This window comes from Octopus bimaculoides, chromosome 14 (genome assembly GCF_001194135.2).
Source record: "Octopus bimaculoides isolate UCB-OBI-ISO-001 chromosome 14, ASM119413v2, whole genome shotgun sequence".
NCBI lineage: Eukaryota > Metazoa > Mollusca > Cephalopoda > Octopoda > Octopodidae > Octopus > Octopus bimaculoides.
The window spans coordinates 43,129,767-43,137,078 of NC_068994.1; positions in this window are offsets into that span (position 1 = coordinate 43,129,767).

Consider the following 7,312-nt stretch of genomic DNA (forward strand, 5'->3'; position numbering starts at 1 on the left):
ATATATATATATATATACATATATGTATAAATATATACACATATATATATATGTATGCATGTATGTATTTACGTATTATGTATGCATGTAAATATGTATATATATATTCTTTTTTCTCTCCATCTCTTTCCATGTGATGTCCAGTCTGCATAGGTCTTCTCTGAAGGTACTATGCCATGTCTTCTTTGGCTGGCCTCTTTCACTTACTTTCCAGCGGCACCCAGCCCATGGCTGTTTCTATCTGCCAGATCCACTTGCAAGGCTTTGGTCAGCATGAAGTTATACTACAAGATATTTACCCAATCTACCATGCAGTGGGACTGAACCCAGAACCATGTGGTCAGGAAATAAACTTCTTAACCACATAGACATGCCTACCCCTCTATAAATACCATTTAAAAAAAAAAATCTCAATGTGCCTGGAAATAAGAAAATTAAGGGATAGCAGAATTGAAAATATCCTCAATAAAATTTGTAGTCTGGCCAACCCTGTACACTAACACTGCAAATATTTAATTAATTAATACTGGTGTAGCATATTCAATAGGGATTTAATGTATGATTAAATGCTATTATTTACTTGCTCGTGATTCATTTGTCTAAATACATACATACAGCATTGATAATTTACATTAAATGCAACATAGATTGATGTCTTAATCCCAATACGTTTGTGTCTGTATGTGTGTGTATGTATGTGTATGTGTGTTTACGTGTATATATGTATATAAATAAATATCCATATATAACGATAATACTGATGATGGTATATGTGTGTTTATGTATGTGTGTATGTATATTTATGTTTGTGTGTTGTGTGTATAAATATATGTATATAGATATATAAGAACATATATATATATATATATATATATATACACAATACATAAACATAAATATACATACACATACATAAACGTATTCTTTCCATGTTAATTGTTATCAAGGGAAAAATACACACATCTAATTATATATATATATATATATATATATATATCAAACACAGGATAATGCTAATAATAGAGCCTGAACAGGAATTTAAAATCACTTCTTTAACTTTCTAAGACATCTCAACGCTTCTGAAGCAAATTTCGTTTGTTTGGTTACATTCATCATAATTTGAATTGACATATATATATATATATCAATTGAATAAAGTTGCAATATGGTCTGGTTTGCCCGTTTTTAATCACTGCATTTAAATAAAAAAATTTTTACAATGTTGAAATGTGCTAAACATTAAAAAAAATATTTAGTAATGTTCATAAAGTTCAATTAATGCTTTCACAGATTCTTAGTAATCCTCAGATTTCACAATGTATTGACTGACAGTTGAGCTGAGTGCTTGACAACAGTAGTAAAATGACTGACTTCCTTCTTTTCATGCCTTTTAGAAGGTTCCAACAAGCTGAATTTTTCAAATACGGTTTTGACCAGTCAGCATGCAGCTTAAACATCATGGTTTGCTGGGAGCACTGATATTACTGGCACAGATCCTGCCTTTACTTTAACCAATTAGCTTGCAGTTTACATGAATTGGTTTTATGAGTGAGTAAACTTAGTTGGTTGTGATCATTTTTATTTTAATCGGTGGCAGTCTTCTGTAATTTGTTTATATTCATATGTTAAAGATATCTTGTAATCCACATCATTATATACACATATATATATATATATATGAATGAGAAATTGTGTGCTTATATGTATGTATGTATATATAAATGTGTGTGTGTGTGTGTATGTGCGTATCACGCATGGGTAAAACTTCAAATAAAGATTCATAGGATGAAGTTTCATAGGATGTATTGCAACTGAATCCACTAAATGTACACAAATGCTACATCAAAGGAGATTAGGACACTTATCCAGCAGAAATATGTGTCGGATTGGAATTTAATGAGAATAATACAGTAATTAACAAATTTTGAGGATACGTAACTGTCCATTCTTCATTATGATGTCTTGAGTATAAACTTTCTATGCTGTCTGAAATCCAATGAAGTGAACTGATGATTTACATCCCAAGTGAAGTACTAAAGTGGTGAGCTGGGAGAAACGTTAGCTTGCCTGGTGAAACGCTTAGTGGTATTTCATCTGTCTTTACATTCTGAGTTCAAATTTCACCAAGGTTGACCTTGCCTTTCATCTTTTCGGGTTTGATAAATTAAGTACCAGTTGCGTACTGGGGTCGATCTAATCGACTGCCTCCCTCCCCCAAAATTTCAGGCCTTATGCCTAGAGTAGAAAAGAATATTTTGCTTTAAATTGCTGGGCCTCCTCTAGAGTTTCCTATGGGAAAAATTATTTCAGCTTATAAACATGTTGAGTGAAGATGGCCTTCAGGAATGAATCAAATTTGTAAAATGAGGTTCCACATCATACATATATATATATATATATATGCAATATAGATAGATAGATAGATAGATAGATAGATAGATAGATAGATAGATAGATAGGATAGATAGATAGATAGATAGGATAGATAGATAGAATACTTTCATTGGACTGACCATTACATTGCCTATAGCTAACTATTGTTGCCTGGATTCCATCTTTCTTCATTTTATGTTGGATTTTGATGCTTCAGTCTGAGCACTAATTGGCTGTATCTATCATATACCTTTTTGACATACTCTTACCCATTACACACGCACACACACATGCACATATGAATATATTTACATTGTAAAATATGTAATTATTTATATTGCACAATTTGCTTTTCAATGGCATTCACAAGTAATATATGGATTTGTACTTGTAGCAGTATTTTCTCTCATCTTCCTTCTTCTACTATAAAAAGAAATATATACCGAAGATTTGCTGCCTTTGCTTCTATTATTGCCTCTTTTAACTTCTGAAAGTTTGTGAAGTGCTTTTGTAAAAGAGATGAGACATAACCACTGCTTTTGCTTCTCTTATTTTTGTATCTCATCATTTTGGTATTTTGTGATGACCTTTGGAAAGGATGTTGACTGTTGAGGTAATTTGCTTGTTATTGATTTAGCATGTTTTTTCTGCAATATAAACCTATTAAGTAAATAAATAATAATAAAACCGAACAGAGTGGACATCATTAAAGCAATAAGTATATGTGCTACGTTACTACTGTTCCCTTTTTAAAATGGACAAAGAATCAAGCAACAGAACTTAGATAGGACAACCAGAAAGCTGCACATAAGTCACAACACACACCACACTAAAAGTAATACCAACAAATCAAGAAAGGAAAGAGGAAGAAGATAATTACTAAACACAGAAGTTGCTGTGAGAACCATAAAACTGTGGTTGAAGAAGCATGTTGTATGAAGTGAAGAGAGAATACTGTCAGTAGTTAGTGATGCCACAAAAGTTACTGAAACAGTAAGAGAATTCTAGAGCAGAAGGAAGAGTAAGAGAGCAAGTATATGGAAAGAAATGGAATTACAGGTACATGTGTATGTGTGTGCGTGTGTGAGCTCATTTGGGTCTGTATATATATAGCACGTAAAAAACACCTTTTTGAGCATGGCTGTTGCCAGTACCGTGTGACTGGCCCTCGTGCCGGTGGCACGTAAAAGCACCCACTACACTCTCGGAGTGGTTGGCGTTAGGAAGGGCATCCAGCTGTAGAAACTCTGCTAGACCAGATTGGAGCCTAGTGCAGCCTTCTGGCTTGCCAGTCCTCAGTCAAATCGTCCAACTCATGTTAGCATGGAAAGTGGACGTTAAATGATGATGATGATGATATATATATATATATATATACATATATATATATATATATATATATATATAAAGACATATATACATACAGGGTGTCCACAAGGTCTGGGCACATGAAGTAAATAAAATCATAGCATAAACAATTAAATATAAGAAATAATAATTTCTTAAAGTATGTGTTAATCCCCATGTACCCAGACTTAGTGAACACCCTGTATATTATATTTCCTATTATTATATTATTATATATTTCCTATATATTATATTTCCTCTTTGAAATATGTATATTGCTGAAAGTCTGCTTGTCTGCTAAACTGTGACATTTGTCTTGAGATAGTATCACTTATAGACATGTAGTGATAAAAATCCCAGAAATATATGAGAAGTAAACAAAAGTCACCTAGTTGCAGTAGTAACATCAATGAATGCATCTTTAGACTTTGTCAGTACCAAGTATCCATGTTAAGATAAATTCAGTGTCTATTGATATAGAAAGACAGTGATTGGAAAAAAATCATTGATTTTGCAATCAGTATACCTATTTAATAATGACTGCTAGAAGAAAGAATACTCCGTACCATAGGAGAGATAAATTATATTTTTACTTCAGTTGAATCTGTCAATTGCTACTCTGACTTAGTTTTGCCTGTGGGTGCAGAAGGTCTTCAGATAAGCTCTAACTTGGTCAGAGGTAAAACGTGGAGCAGCAAGAGATAAACTCAACCAATACATATATATATATATATGTTTGTGGGTGGGTGTGGGTGTACACACTGACAGACAGACAGACAGACAGACAGACAGACAGACAGACAGCTAGATAGATAGATAGATAGATAGATAGATAGATAGACGGTTTAGATATAGATTCAAGGCTTGAATATGGTACTTATGCTACATTTGGATTTTATGTATGCTCTCTCCCACTTGGTTTTAATATGTTGCCACATTTGTAATATGTCTTTTTTCTGCATTTTTTCGTGCAGCTGAAGATTGCTCTTCATATTGCATTTAAGGTAATGCTCACATTACTTAAATAAATTGAAGTAGCATGAAACGTGCGTACTGCAATCACTTTTGAAATCCGTGTTGCTTATTGTTTGATAGATAGATAGATAGATAGATAGATAGATAGATAGATAGATAGATAGATAAATGAAAAGGAAGAAATGCTTATGAGAATGTATGTATGTTTGCACATTCTGAATTTACTATTGAAATGTCGAAGAAGTAGTTCTCAGCTAAAGTTAATTTTTTTTGTTTGCCAGAAAACAAAATAACACTGTAAACCATTCTGAAAAACATGGACATCTACACAGCAAAGAATTCCTCTCCTATTCCATGGTCAGCTTTATGTTTCTTTGTCGAGTGTTTGAAAGAAGGGCAACATTAAAGTTAGTTTTCAGAACACAAGAAACACAAGAAAGAGAATTTCTTTGGCAATCATGTTTGTAAAAGATTCAATAAATTCTTCTGCTTTATTTTCTGCTTTTTACTTCGTTCTTTGTTTTCCTTCTCTTTCTTCTTTTTCTTCATATTTAGATGCATTTTGTTTTCTTTTTTGTAATCCAACTTTGTTTTCATCAGTTTTCTCATTCCAAATCAAAAGATTTTCTTGGTTAAACCACAATAGCCAAACTAGCAAAACAAACTCGTTGAAGAGGGTAGAGTGTCTGGTAGTTTATAAAAAATTGCATAGTAAACAGAGGTGCCCCTGCATGGCCACAGCCTTTGGGCTGGAACACATAAAGAAACATATATATATATATATACACATATATATAATATATGATGTATGTGTGTGTATGCATACACACATAGACACACATCCAAACATAAAAGGTCTTATACATACATATCTATATATTTGTACATATATACATATATATATATATACACACGCAAATTCGTGTATGTGTGTGTGAATGAGTATGAGTGTATGTATGTGTGTATGTGTGTGTGTATGTGTGTGTGTGTGCATGTGTGTGTGTGTGTGTTTATAATAAGAACATAAGTACAAAGTATTTTGCATGTATACTTTATTCATCAATTCACAACTGAGACTATGGTGGGTTTCCTGTTTCTTGCACATAATGGATAATTACAGATTCCATATTAATCAATTCTGTACACACAGACAGACACACACACACACACGTACACATGCACATGCATGCACACATAGATGTACACACGCACATGCACACACACAGACACACACATACATATTTACAAATGAAAACTATCGCTCAATACATGGTGTACAGTTAAAACGTGTTGACCATCAGTTAGTGATTCACTCTTTTGTCATTCTGAACTTCAACACTCATAACGTATATACATATTTGTGATCAATCAGTTTAAATATTGGTTTCAAATTTTGACACAAGGCCAGAAATTTCAGGCAAGGGAGTAAGTTGATTACATCGACCTCAGTACTCAACTGGTACTTATTTTACCAACCCCAAAAGGACACAAGTCAAATTCAACCTTTGCAGAATTTGAACTCAGAACATAAGACAGATGGAATGCGACCAAGCATTTTGCTCAGCATGCTAACAATTCTGCCTGCTCTCCATCCTAGTTAAAATACATGGTCTGATCTGGATTGTTGCCATAGTAACGAAATTAAAGTACACAGAGTTAAGCTGCTAGTCCCAGATTGACCTTGAACTCTGCTGTGCATGTGCACTAAGTTTTAACATTGTAGCTCATCTTAGAAATGTCTGAACCACTCATACACTTGTGTGCAGCTCATGCACTTCTCTCCATATATTTTCTGCAACTTTGCGTAAGCCTCTGAGCAGGTATCACAATGACAACTTTCTCTGTCATGGCCAGTGTGATGATCACACGCTACACATCTTCCTACCAAGCACTGCTGTAAATAGCAGAAGTGAGCTAGAACGTTAAAACTTAATACACATGCACAGCAGAGTTCAAAGTAAATTTTTGCCTAGCGGCTTCAATCTGTATGCTTTAGCTTCGTTACTATGGCAACAGTCCGGATACTTATTGATCAGACCTCATATTCTGAATATAACTGTGTCTACATCTCATTAAGTAGGCTAATTTTCATTGTGTCATACTACAGGTTCAATACGTAGCTAGCTAGGCTACTCCTCCATTGAAAGAGTTAAAGCATATGAGAGACTACATTCTAGGTGCAGGCATGGCTGCATGGTAAAAGTTTGCTTCCTATCCACATAGTTTTAGATTCAGTCCCTCTATGTGACACTTTGGACAAGTGTCTTCTACTATAGCCTTCAGCTGATCAAAGTCTTGCGAGTGGATTTGATAGACAGAAGCTGAAAAAAGCCTGTCATATATGTGTGTGCTTGTCCTTGTGTTTGTATTTGTCCACAAATACTTCTTGATAACCAATGTTGGTTTTGTTTACATCCCCGTAAGTTAGCAGTTCAGCAGAAGGAACAAATTTAATACGTACCAGACTTAGAAAAAAAAAAAAAAAATTACTGGGGTTGATGTGTTCAACTAAACCCTTCAAAGCAGCGCCCTAGTACAGTCACAGTCTTATGACAGAAACAAGTAAAGATAATTCAAACATCTGCTAATATTTCTGCATATATATTATATATATATA